The sequence below is a fragment of the Balaenoptera acutorostrata genome, chromosome 3 (assembly GCF_949987535.1).
Source record: "Balaenoptera acutorostrata chromosome 3, mBalAcu1.1, whole genome shotgun sequence".
NCBI lineage: Eukaryota > Metazoa > Chordata > Mammalia > Artiodactyla > Balaenopteridae > Balaenoptera > Balaenoptera acutorostrata.
The window spans coordinates 179,498,590-179,512,312 of NC_080066.1; the positions used below are offsets into that span (position 1 = coordinate 179,498,590).

At 38.0% G+C, this 13,723-nt stretch overlaps 3 long non-coding RNA genes and 9 other non-coding genes across 12 annotated transcripts; all 12 read left to right on the forward strand.

The window, feature by feature from the left end:
* Positions 1-134: 134 nt before the first annotated feature.
* On the forward strand, positions 135-3,467 carry LOC103008060 (uncharacterized). The gene is made up of 3 exons (XR_450689.1): positions 135-316; positions 2,775-2,860; positions 3,390-3,467. It is a non-coding gene; the product is annotated as an uncharacterized LOC103008060 (long non-coding RNA).
* Positions 625-698, forward strand: LOC114237273 (small nucleolar RNA SNORD113/SNORD114 family). Its single transcript, XR_003622970.1, has one exon. It is a non-coding gene; the product is annotated as a small nucleolar RNA SNORD113/SNORD114 family (small nucleolar RNA).
* LOC114237328 (small nucleolar RNA SNORD113/SNORD114 family) lies at positions 3,170-3,244 on the forward strand. Its single transcript, XR_003623018.1, has one exon. It is a non-coding gene; the product is annotated as a small nucleolar RNA SNORD113/SNORD114 family (small nucleolar RNA).
* A 1,362-nt stretch (positions 3,468-4,829) lies between the features above and the next one.
* On the forward strand, positions 4,830-4,901 carry LOC130708026 (small nucleolar RNA SNORD113/SNORD114 family). The gene has a single exon (XR_009008054.1). It is a non-coding gene; the product is annotated as a small nucleolar RNA SNORD113/SNORD114 family (small nucleolar RNA).
* Positions 4,902-5,783: 882 nt separating this feature from the next.
* LOC114237268 (small nucleolar RNA SNORD113/SNORD114 family) lies at positions 5,784-5,858 on the forward strand. The gene has a single exon (XR_003622965.1). It is a non-coding gene; the product is annotated as a small nucleolar RNA SNORD113/SNORD114 family (small nucleolar RNA).
* A 1,144-nt stretch (positions 5,859-7,002) lies between these two features.
* Positions 7,003-8,696, forward strand: LOC130707737 (uncharacterized). The gene is made up of 3 exons (XR_009007760.1): positions 7,003-7,056; positions 8,007-8,092; positions 8,674-8,696. It is a non-coding gene; the product is annotated as an uncharacterized LOC130707737 (long non-coding RNA).
* Positions 7,446-7,517, forward strand: LOC114237270 (small nucleolar RNA SNORD113/SNORD114 family). Its single transcript, XR_003622967.2, has one exon. It is a non-coding gene; the product is annotated as a small nucleolar RNA SNORD113/SNORD114 family (small nucleolar RNA).
* On the forward strand, positions 8,400-8,474 carry LOC114237324 (small nucleolar RNA SNORD113/SNORD114 family). The gene has a single exon (XR_003623014.2). It is a non-coding gene; the product is annotated as a small nucleolar RNA SNORD113/SNORD114 family (small nucleolar RNA).
* Positions 8,697-10,245: 1,549 nt separating the features above from the next.
* LOC114237313 (small nucleolar RNA SNORD113/SNORD114 family) lies at positions 10,246-10,320 on the forward strand. Its single transcript, XR_003623005.1, has one exon. It is a non-coding gene; the product is annotated as a small nucleolar RNA SNORD113/SNORD114 family (small nucleolar RNA).
* A 143-nt stretch (positions 10,321-10,463) lies between these two features.
* Positions 10,464-13,271, forward strand: LOC130707736 (uncharacterized). The gene is made up of 4 exons (XR_009007759.1): positions 10,464-10,542; positions 11,456-11,525; positions 12,478-12,561; positions 13,089-13,271. It is a non-coding gene; the product is annotated as an uncharacterized LOC130707736 (long non-coding RNA).
* On the forward strand, positions 11,917-11,988 carry LOC114237319 (small nucleolar RNA SNORD113/SNORD114 family). Its single transcript, XR_003623010.2, has one exon. It is a non-coding gene; the product is annotated as a small nucleolar RNA SNORD113/SNORD114 family (small nucleolar RNA).
* LOC114237312 (small nucleolar RNA SNORD113/SNORD114 family) lies at positions 12,869-12,943 on the forward strand. Its single transcript, XR_003623004.2, has one exon. It is a non-coding gene; the product is annotated as a small nucleolar RNA SNORD113/SNORD114 family (small nucleolar RNA).
* Positions 13,272-13,723: the final 452 nt, after the last annotated feature.

Sequence of the window (13,723 nt, forward strand, 5' to 3'; positions counted from 1 at the left end):
GGGTGAAGGTCACCTGTTTGGCCAAGGTTAGATAGAAAGACACGCATAAGTAAGGGTCAGTTTAATTGTTCTGCTTCAGACAAAAGACTGAGATTTTCTTTTAACAAGGTAAAAAATTTAGAGAGAAAAAGTAACAGAAACATAAATACTGAGTAACAGAAATGCAGAAAACAAAGATAGTGGTGATTAGGTGTGAATATTTTTATCATCTTCTGTGTTGTGTACACCTCAGAATGAAGTCACTAGACGTGATTTAGAATCGTCCATGGATATGAGCTATGGGTTTGCCTCTGCGAAATAGGAGATGGAGATTACTGTGAGTCATAGTAGAAGTTTTTTCCTCTATGGTTTTATTAAAGTAATTCAATGTATTTAATAAGAAATGAGGAATATAAGTAAAGAAGGAGACTGCATCTCAGTGTTGAGTATGGATATAAAAACCACTGTATGGATTAATACATATATAGAAAACAATGTATTAAAGAGAGATATATATTTAAGTAATAATTATTCTATATATATGAAGGCTTTTCTTATTTTTTCTTGAATTGTACTGCTAAAAATAATTAGTGATTTTTTTATTTAATCAAAAAAGAGATGTGTACATAGAAAAAGGACCAATATTGGATCGATGATGATTTCTGGTCATCAATATGAGTGATTTACAGTGAATACTTGTCTGGAATTCTGAGGTCTGATATTACATTAATCTATTCCATTCTCAACTCGAGAAGGCATCCTATAGACAGGAATAAATGAGGAGCTTACTTTGCTCTTGTGTTCATATTTTTCATTCTATTATTAAAATAGGAAAATGGGAGAATCTATAGATACATATGTAATTAAAAATAAAGGTGAATGATCTGTATATCTTCTTGGGAGAAATGCCTATTTAGATCTTCTGCCCATTTTTTGATTGGGTTGTTGTTATTTATTTATTTATTATTTTAAAAATTAGTATGTATTGGAGCATGGTTGCTTAACAATGTTGTGTTAGCTTCCGCTGCACAACAAAATGAATCAGAGCTGCATGAGCTGTTTGTATATTTTGGAGATTAATCCCTTGTTAGTTACTTGGTTTGTAAATATTTCCCCCCATTCTGTGGGTTTTCTTTTCGTTTTGTTAATGGTTTCCTTTGCTGTGCAAAAGCCTTTAAGTTTAATTAGGTCCCATTTGTTTATTACTGTTTTTATGTTCATTAGGAGATGGATCAAAAAAGATCTTGCTGCGATTTGTGTCACAGAGGGTTCTCCCTATGTTTTCCTCTAAAAGTTTTACACTATCCGGCCTTACATTTAGGTCTTTAATCCATTTGAGTTTATTTTTGTGTATGGTGCTAGAGTGTGTTCTAATTTCATTCTTCAACATGTAGCTGTCCAGTTTTCCCAGCACCACTTATTGAAGAGACTGTCTTTTCTCCATTTTATATGTATACTTGCCACTTTTATCATAGATTAGGTGACCATAAATGCGTGGGTTTATCTCTGGACTTTCTATCCTGTACCATTGATCTATATTTCTGTTTTTGTGCCAGTACCATACTGTTTGATGACTATAGATTTCTAGAAGAGTCTGAAGTCAGGGAGCCTGATTTCTCCAGATCTGTTTTTCTTTCTCAAGATTGCTTTGGCTATTCATGGTCTTTTGTATTTCCATACAAATTGTAACGTTTTTTGTTCTAATTCTGTAAAAAAAAAAATTGGTAATTTGATAAGGATTGCTTTGAATCTGTAGATATCTTTGGATACGTAGCCATTTTCAGAATATTGATTCTTTCATCCAAGAATATGGTATATCTCATCATCTGTTTGTGTCATCTTTTATTTCTTTCATCAGCATCTTATAGTTTTCTAATTACAGGTCTTTGGCTTCCTTACGAAGGCTTATTCCTAGCTATTTTATTCTTTTTGATGCAACGGTAAATATGATTGTTTCCATAATCCCTATTTATGAACTTCCGTTGTTAGAGTATAGTAATGCAAGAGATTTCTGTGTATTAATTGTGAATCCTGCAACTTTTCCAAATTCATTGAAGAGCTCTACTAGTTTTCCAGTATCATATATATGATTTTATATGTATAGTATAATATCATCGGCAAATAGTGACAGTTTTACATTTTCTTTTCCAATTTGGATCACTTTTAATTCTTTTCTTCTCTGATACCAGTGGTTAGGGCTTCCAAAACTATGCTGAATTATACCCAAATAAAAATTTTAAAATATTATGTGAACGAAAAAAAGAACAATTTCCAATTATGGGAAATATGGGTGGAGACAATAGATAGCTAGTTGGAAGCAGTCGCATAGCACAGGGAGATCAGCTCGGTGCTTTGTGACCACCTAGAGGGGTGGGATAGGGAGGGTGGGAGGGAGGGAGATGCAAGAGGGAAGAGATATGGGGATATATGTATATGTATAACTGATTCACTTTGTTATAAAGCAGAAACTAACACACCATTGTAAAGCAATTATACTCCGATAAAGATGTTTAAAAAAAAAAGATATACCAGTAATATGTCAAACAAAGACTGAATTTCAATTATAAAGCCACGGGACATGACTGTTACCACTTAGGGTAAGAAGGAGGGGTCAGGAGAAGTGGTTGACAACCTTCATTTTCTGGTGCAGCGGCAAGATCGAAGATTCTTTTTCAACAGATTTCACATATCCTCAACATTAGGGATTGCCTAAATAATGATGTGAATGTGGAAGCAGGGATGAGTGGAGAGTGCCTCCACCATTTTTATCTTCTGCTTTGTTTTATACTCCTCAGAGTGGATGCACTGGACCAGAAATGAGGATTCTTCCTTGAGTGCCAGCCTAGGATGGCATCTTGGTCATAGGAGCCCGGACACCCATGTGAGCATCATCTAGTTCCTAGTCTGGGGATGGGTGGTTTCAATAAAAATAATGACTATGCTAAAAAAATGGGTGAGAGAAAATTAAAGGAGAACATCTTTATCCCATTGATAAACAAAGAACTGTTGTGAAGCAAAAACCTGATAATAAATATGAGAGAGATATAATGATGTGAGAATGGTTATAGAGACGGGTGAACGATATTGAGGTCTCGCTGGGTTTTGCAAACCATAGAGTGTCAAAATTGGCATTAGTGAAGTAACGCATGAATCAGTGAAACATATAGAATGAAGAGAAAGTCATCTTTTCTGGATCGATGATGATAAATGCCAGTGCATGAGTCATCGATGACGAATAATACGTGTCTGGAACTCTGAGGTCCACTACACAGGAAATGTGGTCTATCTCTTCATGCGTTTTCACTGGTTATGCTAATTGAGCCAATGAAAGCATCAGTAAACAAATCTGCTGATCCATGGAGAGAAAGTCTCAATCTTGGTCATTACCTTCTCTGTTTGGTACTTTTCAGAATAGAAGCTCAAGGCGATTTCAGCCTCCATTTTGATCAAACTTCTCCTTTTCAGGTTGCTATGGGACAGAGACCCAGGTGAGTCATGGCCAGGGTTCCTGTCTTGGTTTGGGGAATTTGTTTAAGTGTTTTCATTGTATTCTCAAAAGTCATCGATATATATCAAAGGGTTGATGAAGGCCCATTGAAAAGTAAACCATGAGAGCTTATGCTGATGAAGTGATCATCTAAATCCTGGAAATGCATTAAGGAAAGAGATCTCATGTATGATGATAGTGATTGGACAGAAGTTAGGGATATTCGCAGGTCTTGTTCTTGGGTTTGGGGTATTCGTGTCTTTCTTTCATTAGTATCAATGGTGTAATGATTTATTTGATAGAGATATGTCAATGAATGAAGTAAAATTGGACCCAAGGGGACCAAAGATGAAGTTGGGTAGAGGATAAAGCATGGGCAAGGAACTATAAGTATCTGGAATTTGAGGGCCAAGAAGGATACATACTCTGTTTTCTACATTGATTTCTTCCTATGGACAGATGTTCAGAATATATAACATCATGCTCTTAGTTTGGGCTACTCAATTTAGATTTCATATTATTAATCGATAAGTGATAGAACTGTTCAAAATATGTAAATAGTAGATTGAGAAGAAAAAGTCAGTTAATTCCCACAGTGGACACATGTGGTCTGGCAAGAAGCAATCCTAAATATTTCCACTGGTAATGACCGTTAATAACAAATGGATCTAGGTGGTCAGCTGTTTGGCCAAGCTTCATGTAGATGTGAATAATTAAGAGTCAATTTTATTGTTCTGGGTTGCTCTCAAGTTTGATGGTATTTTTGTTTGTAGAAAAAGAAAAATCTCTGCATTATGAAAGAGTGAACAATTCCTCATGATTGAGAACATTAAATCTGGAAAGAATGCATCAAAGTCCATAAAGTTTCCTTTCTCTCTCTTTTGTTTCATCGACTGTGCTTTCTATTGATTAAAGTGGACACATTCGAGCTGATCAAGCTATCAGTATTTCGTGGTGAAACACCTTATGATTGCAGGAAGCCCTGTGAGTAATAATCAAATTTCATGTCATGGTTTCTGTTATTATTTTGTCCCTCTGTGTGTACCTTCAGTGTAGTATTGGAGAGATCCCTATAGGAAAACCAAGGCCAATGAAGCTCGCTGATAAATGTTACATTTTATGAAACATAAATTGATTACCGCCCTGATGAAAAAAACAAAACAAAAGAAACCACAACAACACAAAACCATCATCGTGATTTACAGGAGAAACACACTGCTGTGAGAATGAAGTAATGAGAGAAGAGGGATATCGTGACTGCCCTTAGGTTTTGTGATTAATAGGGTTTTCAATATTTATGAGAGATTTATTGCCTCAATCAGTACACGATATAGAAATACGCGAAGAGAAGAAGGGACAATATTGGATCGAGGATGACTACTGGTGGCGTATGTGTCGCGTATGATGAATACGTGTCTGGAACTCTGAGGTCCGATGCAAATGGAATCTAGTCTGTTGTGCTATTGGAAGTGACCCTGGGGGCTGAAGTCAGGAATGAATGAGGGACTTCTTTGTAGTCTTTGTGTTCTTGCCTTTTCATTCTGTTCATACAATTGAAAAACTGAGGCTCTCTTCATAAATATATGAATAAAAATAAAGATGAATGACGGAGAACAATTTCCAATGATGGAAATATGGGTGGAGATGAACTATACCATTAATATGTCAATGAAAGCCTGAATTTCAATTAAAATTCCATGGCACGGGACTGTTACCACTCATGGTATTGAGGAGGGGCCCAGGAGAATCGGTAGACAACCCTGATATTCTGGCACAGCGGCAAGATCGAAGTGGTTCCTTTTCAACAGATTTCACATATCCGCTACATTAGGGATGGCCTAAATAACGATGTGAATGTGGAAGCAGTGATGAGTGGAGAGTGTCTCCACCATTTTTATCACCTGCTTTGCTTTATACTCTTCGGAGTGGACATGCTGGATCAGAAACGAGGATTCTTCCTTGAGCACCAGCCTTGGATAGTATCTTGGTCGTAAAATTTAGGAGACCTGTGTGAGCATCATCTAGTTCCTAGTCTGGAGGTGGGTGTTTTCACTAAAGTAATGACTATGCTAACAAAATGGATGAAAGGAAATTAAAGGAAGGCATCTTTATCCCACTGATAAACAAGGAACTATTGTGAAGCAAAAACCCGATAATAAATATGAGAGAAATATGATGACGTGAGAATGGTTCTAGAGACAGGTGAGCGATATTGAGGCCTCGGTGGGTTTTGCAAACTCTAGAGTGTCAAAATTGGCATTAGTGAATTAAAGCATGAATCAGTGAAACATATAGAATAAGAGAAAGTCATCTTTTCTGGATCGATAATTATAAATGCCAGCGTATGAGTTATCGATGACAAATAATATGTGTCTGGAACTCTGAGGTCCAATATAAAAGATAAGTGGTCTTTCTCTTCATACGTTTTCATTGGTTATCCTAAATGAGTCAATGAAAGCATCAATCAACAAATCTGCAGAATCATGGAGAGAAAGTCTCCATCTCGATCATCACCTTCTCTGTTTGGTACCTTTCAGAATAGAAGCTTAAGGTGATTTCAGCCTCCATTTTGATCAAGCTTCTCCTTTTTCAGGTTTTATGGGACAGAGACCCAGGTGAGTCATGGCCAGGTTTCCTGTCTTGGTTTGGGGAATTTGTTTAAGTGTTTTCATTGTATTCTCAGAAGTCATCGATATATGTTAAAGGGTTGATGATGGCCCATTTAAAAACAAGCCATGAGAGCTTATGCTGAAGAAGTGATCATCTAGATCCTGGCAATTCATTAAGGAAAGAAATCTCATGTATGGTCATAATGATTGGAGAGAAGTTAGGGATATTTGCGGGTCTTGTTCTTGGGCTTGGAGTATTCGTGTCTTTCATTAGTATCAATAATGATTTAATTGATAGAGATATATCAGTGAATGAACTAAAATTGGACCCAAGGGGACCAGCAATAAAGATGGGTAGAGGATGAGGCATGGGCAAGCAGCCATATGTATCTGGAAGCCTGAGAGCCAAGAAGGATACATACTGTGTTTTCTGCATTGATTTCTTCCTATGGAGAGATGTTCGGAATATATATAATCACGCTCTTATTTTGTGTTACTCAGTTTATATTTCATATTATTAATTGTTCAGTGATAGAACCCTTCAAAATATGTAAATAGTAGATTAAGAAGAAAAGGTCAGTTATTGCCTACTGTGGACACATGTGGTCCAGCAAGAAGTAATCCTAAATATTTCCACCAGTGATGACCATTAATAACAAATGGACCTAGGATGTCAACTGTTTGGCCAAGCTTCATGTAGATGTGAATAATTAAGAGTCAATTTTATTGTTCCGGGGTGCTCTCAAGTTTGACGGTATTTTTGTTTGTAGAAAAAGAAAAATCTCTGCATTATGAAAGAGTGACCAATTCCTCATGATTGAGAACATTAAATCTGGAAAGAATGCATCAAAGTCCATAAAGTTTCCTTTCTCTCTCTTTTGTTTCATCGACTGTGCTTTCTATTGATTAAAGTGGACACATTCGAGCTGGTCAAGCTATCAGTATTCCATGGTGAGGCACCTTATAATTGCAGGAACCCATGTGAGTAATAATCAAATTTCATGTCATGGTTTCTGTTATTATTTTGTCCCTCTGTGTATGCATTCAGTGTATTACTAGAGAGATCCCTATAGGAAAACAGAAGGCCAGTCAGCTCAGTGATAAATGTTACATTTTATGAAATATTAATTGCTTACTGCCCCAATGAAAAAAACAAGGCAAAACAAAACAAATCAAACCACAACAACACAAAATCAGCATTGTGATTTGCAGGTGAGACACACTGCTGTGAGAATAAATTATGGAGAGAAGAGGGATATCATGACTGCCCTTAGGTTTCGTGATTAATAGGGTTTTCAATACCTATGAGAGATTTATTGCCTCAATCAGTACACGATGTAGAAATACACGAAGAGAAGGGGGGACACTAATGGATCGATGATGACTACTGGTGGCGTATGAGTCGTGTACGATGAATACGTGTCTGGAACTCTGAGGTCCGACGCAAATGGAATCTAGTCCATTGTCCTATCGGTAGTGACCCTAGAGGCTGAAGTCAGGAATGAATGAGGGTCTTCTTTGCAGTCTTTGTGTTTATGCCTTTTCATTCTGTTTGTACAATTGAAAAACTGAGGCTCTCTTCATAAATATATGAATAAAACTAAAGGTGAACGATGGAAAACAATTTCCAATCACAGAAATATGGGTGGAGACGAGATATGCGATTAATATATCAAGGAAAGCCTGAATTTCAATTAAAATTCCATGGCACAGGACTGTTACCACTTACGGTAATGAGGTGGGGGCCAGGAGAAGTGGTAGACAACATTCATATTCTGGCACAGAGACAATATTGAAGTGGTTCCTTTTCAACAGCTTTCGTATATCCACTACATTAGGGATTTCCTATATAACGATGTGAATGTGGAAGCAGGGATGAGTGGAGCGTGTCTCCACCATTTTTATCTTCTGCTTTGCTTTATACACCTCAGAGTGGATGCACTGGACCAGAAATGAAGATTCTTCCTTGAGTGCCAGCCTAGGAGGGCATCTTGGTCGTAGGAGCCAGGAGACCCTTGTGAGCATCATCTAGTTCCTAGTCTGGGGATGGGTGTTTTCACTAAAAGTAATGAGTATGTTAACAAAATGGGTGAAAGAAAATTAAAGAAGGGCATCTTTATCCCATTGATAAATAAGGAACTGTTGTGAAGCAAAACCCTGATAATAAATATGAGAGAGATATAATGGTGTGAGAATAGTTCAAGACAGGTGAGCGATAACAAGGCCTCATTGGGTTTTGCGAACCCCAGAGTGTCAAAATTCACATTAGTGAATTAATGCATGAATCAGTGAACCATACAGAATGAAGAGAAAGTCATCTTTTCTGGATCGATGTTGATAAATGCCAGCGTATGAGTCATCGATGATGAATAATATGTGTCTGGAACTCTCAGGTCCAATACAAAAGAAATGTGATCTTTCTCTTCATACATTTTCATTGGTTATGCTAATTGAGCCAATGAACGCATCAAGCAACAAATCTGCTGATCCATGGAGAGAAAGTCTCCATCTCGTCATCACCTTCTCTGTTTGGTACTTTTTAGAATAGAAACTCAAGGTAATTTCAGCCTCCATTTTGATCAAGGTTCTCCATTTCAGGTTGCTATGGGGCAGAGACCCAGGTGAGTTTTGTCCAGCGTTCCTGTCTTGGTTTGGGGAATTGATTTAAGTGCTTTCATTGTATTCTCAAAACTCATTGACATATTTCAAAGGGTTGATGATGACCCGTTGTAAAACAAACCATGAAAGCTTATGCTGATGAAATGGTCATCTAGATCCTGGAAATTCCTTAAGAAAAGAGATCTCATGTATGGTCGTAGTGATTGGAGAGAAGTTAGGGATATTCGCAGGTCTTGTTGTTGGGTTTTGGGTATTCGTGTCTTTCTTTCATTAGTATCAATAATATAATGATTTAATTGATAGAGATATATAAATAAATGAAGTATAATTGGACCCAAGGGGACCAACAGTGAAGATGGGTAGAGGATGAGGCATCGGTTAGGAACCATAAGCATTTGGAGGCCGGACGGCAAAGAAGGATACATACTCTGTTTTCTACATTGATTTCTTCCTATGGACAGATGTTCAGAATATATAATGTCATGCTCTTATTTTGGTTACTCAGTATAGTTTTCATACTATTAATCGATCAGTGATAGAACCCTTCAAAATAAGTAAACAGTAGATTAAGAAGAAAAGGTCAATTATTGCCTACTGTGGACACATGTGCTTTGGCAAGAAGTAATCCTAAGGACTGCTGCCAGTGATGCCCGTTAATAACAAGCGGACCTAGGAGTTCCAGTGCACATGGAATCTAGTCCGTTGTCCTATTGGAAGTGACCCTAGAGGCAGAGGTCAGGAATGATGAGGGGCTTCTTTGCGGTCTTTGTATGCGTGCCTTTTCATTCTGTTCAACAGTTGAAAAACTGAGGCTCTCTTCATAAATATATGAATAAATATAAAAATTAACGGCGGCAATTACCAATCACGGAAGTATGGGTGGAGGCGAGATGTACCATTAATATATTAAGGAAAGCGTGACTTTCAGTTAGAAAGCCATGGCACGTGATTGATACCACTAGGGTAAGGAGGAGCAGGCCAGGATAATGGGTAGACAAACTTCATAATATGGCACACTGGCAAGATTGAACTGGTTTCTCTTCAACAGATTTCACATATCCGCTGTATTAGGGATTGCCTAAATAACAATGGGAATGTGGAAGCCGAGATGAGTGGTGAGTGTCTCCACCATTTTTATCTTCTGCTTTGCTTTATACTCCTCAGAGTGGATGCACTGGACCAGAAAAGAGGCTTCGCCCTCGAGTGCCAGCCTAGGATGGCATCTTGGTCGTAGGAGCCTGTGTGAGCATCATCTAGTTCCTAGTCTGGGGGTGGGTGTTTTCACTAAAAGTAATGACTATGCTGACAAAATGGGTGAAAGAAAATTGAAGGAGGGCATCTTTATCCCACTGATAAACAAGGAACTGCTGTGAAGCAGAGACCCGATAATAAATATGAGAGAGATACGATGATGTGAGAATGGTTCTAGAGACAGGTGAGCGATATAGAGGCCTTTCTGGGTTTTGCAAACCCTAGAGTGTCAAAATTGGCATTAGGGAAGTAACACATGAATCAGTGAAACATACTGAATGAAGAGAAAGTCATCTTTTCTGGATCAATGATGATAAATGCCAGCGTATGAGTCATTGGTGATGAATAATATGTGTCTGGAACTTTGAGGTCCAATAGAAAAGAAATGTGGTCTTTCTCCTCATTAGTTTTCATTGGTTATGTGAATTGAGCCAATGAAAGCATCAATCAACAGGTAGGCAGATCCATGGAGAGAAAGTCTCCATCTCGTCATCACCTTCTCTGTTTGGTACTTTTCAGAATAGAAACTCAAGGAGATTTCAGCCTCCATTGTGATCAAGGTTCTCCTTTTCAGGTTGCTATGGGACAGACACCCAGGTGAGCTATGGCCAGGTTTCCTGTCTTGGTTTGGGGAATTGGTTTAAGTGTTTTTATTGTATTCGTAAAAGTCATAGATATATATAAAAGGGTTGACGAAGGCCTGTTGATAAACAAGCCATGAGAGCTTATGCTGAAGAAGTGATCATCTAGATCCTGGAAATTCATTAAGGAAAGCGATCTCATGTATGGTGATAGTGATTGGAGAGAAGTTAGGGATATTCGCGGGTCTTGTTCTTGGGTTTTGGATATTCGTGTCTTTCGTTCATCAGTATCACTGATGTAATGATTTAATTGATATATATCAATGAATGAAATAAAATTGGACCAAGGGGGGCCAACGATCAAGTTGGGTATAAGATGAGGCCTGGGTAGGGAACCATAAGTATCTGGAAGCCTGATGGCCAAGAAGGATTCATACTCTGTTTTCTACATTGGTTTCTTGCTATGGACAGATGTCCGGCATATATAAAGTCATGCCCTTTGTTTGGGTTACACAATTCTGATTTCATACTATTAATCGATAAGTGATAGAATGGTTCAAAATATGTAAATAGTATATTAAGAAGAAAAGGTCAATCATTGCCTACATTGGACACGTGTTCCAGCAATAAGTAATCCTAAAGATTACCACCACTGATGCCCGCTAATAACAAATGGACCTAGGAGGTCAACTTTTTGGCCAAGCATCATGTAGATGTGAATAATTAAGAGTCAATTTTATTGTTCTGGGTCGCTGTGAAGCTTGAGGGTATTTTGCTGTGTAGAAAAAGAAAAATCTCTGCATTATGAAAGAGTGATCAATTCTCCATGACTGAGAACATTAAATCTGCAAAGAAAGCATCAATGTCCATAAAATTTGTTTTCTCTCTGTCTCTTTTCTATCATCGACTGTTCTTTCTACTGATTAAAGTGGACACATTCGAGCTGAGCAAGCTATCACTATTTCACGGTGATGGTGCCTTATCATTGCCAGAACCCATGTGAGTAATAATCAAATTTCATGTCATGGTTTCCATTATATTTTTGTCCCTCTGTGTTGCATTCAGTGTATTATTGGAGAGATCCCTATAGGAAAACAGAAGGCCAATGCAACTTGGTGATAAATGTTACATTTTATGAAACATTAATTGATTACTGCCCCATGAAAAAAACAAAGCAAAGCAAAACAGAACAAACCAAACCACAACAACCCAAAACCAGCATCGTGATTTATAGGAGAGAATACTACTGTGAGAATGAACTATGGAGAGAAGAGGGATATCCTGACTGCCCTTAGGCTTTGTGATTAATGGTGTTTCAATATTTATGAGAGATTTATTGCCTCAATCAGTACACGATGTAGAAATACACGAAGAGAAGGAGGGACAGTATTGGATCGAGGATGACTACTGGTGGTGTCTGAGTCGTGTATGATGAATATGTGTCTGGAACTCTGAGGTCCGATGCAAATGGAATCTAGTCCATTGTGCTATTGGAAGTGACCCTAGGGGCCGAGGTCAGGAATGAATGAGGGGCTCCTTTGCAGTCTTTGTGTTCATGCCTTTTCATTCTGTTCGTACAATTGAAAAACTGAGGCTCTCTTCATAAATATATGAATAAAAATAAAGATGAATGGTGGAAAACAATTTCCAATGACGGAAATATGGGTGGAGATGAGCTCTACCATTAATATGTCAAGGGAAGCCTGAGTTTCAATTGGAAAGCCATGGCACATAACTGTTACCACTTAGGGTAAGGAGGAGGGGTCCAGGAGAATCAGTAGACAGCCCTCATATTCTGGCACAGCAGCAAGATTGAAGTGGTTTCTTTTTAACAGATTTCACACATCTGCTACATTAGGTATTGCCTAAATAACGATGTGAATTTGGAAGCAGTGATGAGTGGAGAGTGTCTCCACCATTTTTATCTTCTGCTTTGCTTTATACTCCTCAGGCTGGACGCACTGGACCTCAGGAGGATTATTCTCTGAGCGCCAGCGTAGGATGGCATCTTGGTCATAGGAGCCGGGAGACCCATGTAGGCATCATCTAGTTCCTAATCCGGGGGTGGGTGTTTTCACTAATAGTAATGGCTATGCTAACAAAATGGGTTAAAGAAAATTAAAGGAGGGACTCTTTATCCCATTGATAAACAAGGAACTGTTGTGAAGCAAAAACCCGTAACAAATATGAGAGAGATATAATGATGTAAGAATAGTTCTAGAGACAGGTGAGTGATATCGAGGCCTCAGTGTGTTTTGCAAACCCTAGAATGTCAAAATTGGCCTTAGTGAATTGACGAATGAATCAGTGAAACATATAGAATAAGAGAAAGTCATCTTTTCTGGATCGATGATGAGAAATGCCAGCGTATGAGTCATCAATGACGAATAATACGTGTCTGGAACTCTGAGGTCCAATACAAAAGAAATGTGGTCTTTCTTCTCATGTGTTTTCTTTGGTTATGCTAATTGAGCCTGTGAAAGCATCAGTCAACAAATCTGTGAATCTATGGAGAGAAAGTCTCAGTCTCGGTGATCACCTTCTCTGTTTGGTACTTTTCAGAATAGAAGCTCAAGGTGATTTCAGCCTCCATTGTGATCAAGGTCCTCCTTTTCAGGTTGCTATGGGACAGAGACCCAGGTGAGTTATGGCCAGGTTTCCTGTCTTGGTTTGGGGAATTGGTTTAAGTGTTTTCATTGTATTCTCAAAAGTCATTGATATATATCAAAGGGTTGATGATGCCTGTTGAAAAATAAGCCATGAGAGCTTATGCTGATGAAGTGATCATCTAGATCCTGGAAATTCATTAAGGAAAGTGATCTCATGTATGGTGATAGTGATTGGAGAGAACGTAAGGATATTTGCAGGTCTTGTTCTTGGGTTTTGGATATTCGTGTCTTTCTTTCATTAGTATCAATGATATAATGATTTAATTGATAGAGATATATCAATGAACGAACTAAAAGTGAACCGAAGGGGACCAACAAACAAGGTGGGTAGAGGATGAGGCATGGGCAAAGAACCATATGTATCTGGAAGCCTGAGGGCCAAGAAGGGTACGTACTCTCTTTTCTACATTGATTTCTTCCTATGGACAGATGTTCAGAATATATAAAGTCATGCTCTTAGTTTGGTTTACTAAATTTATATTTAATACTATTAATCGATCAATGATAGAACCCTTCAAAATATGTAAA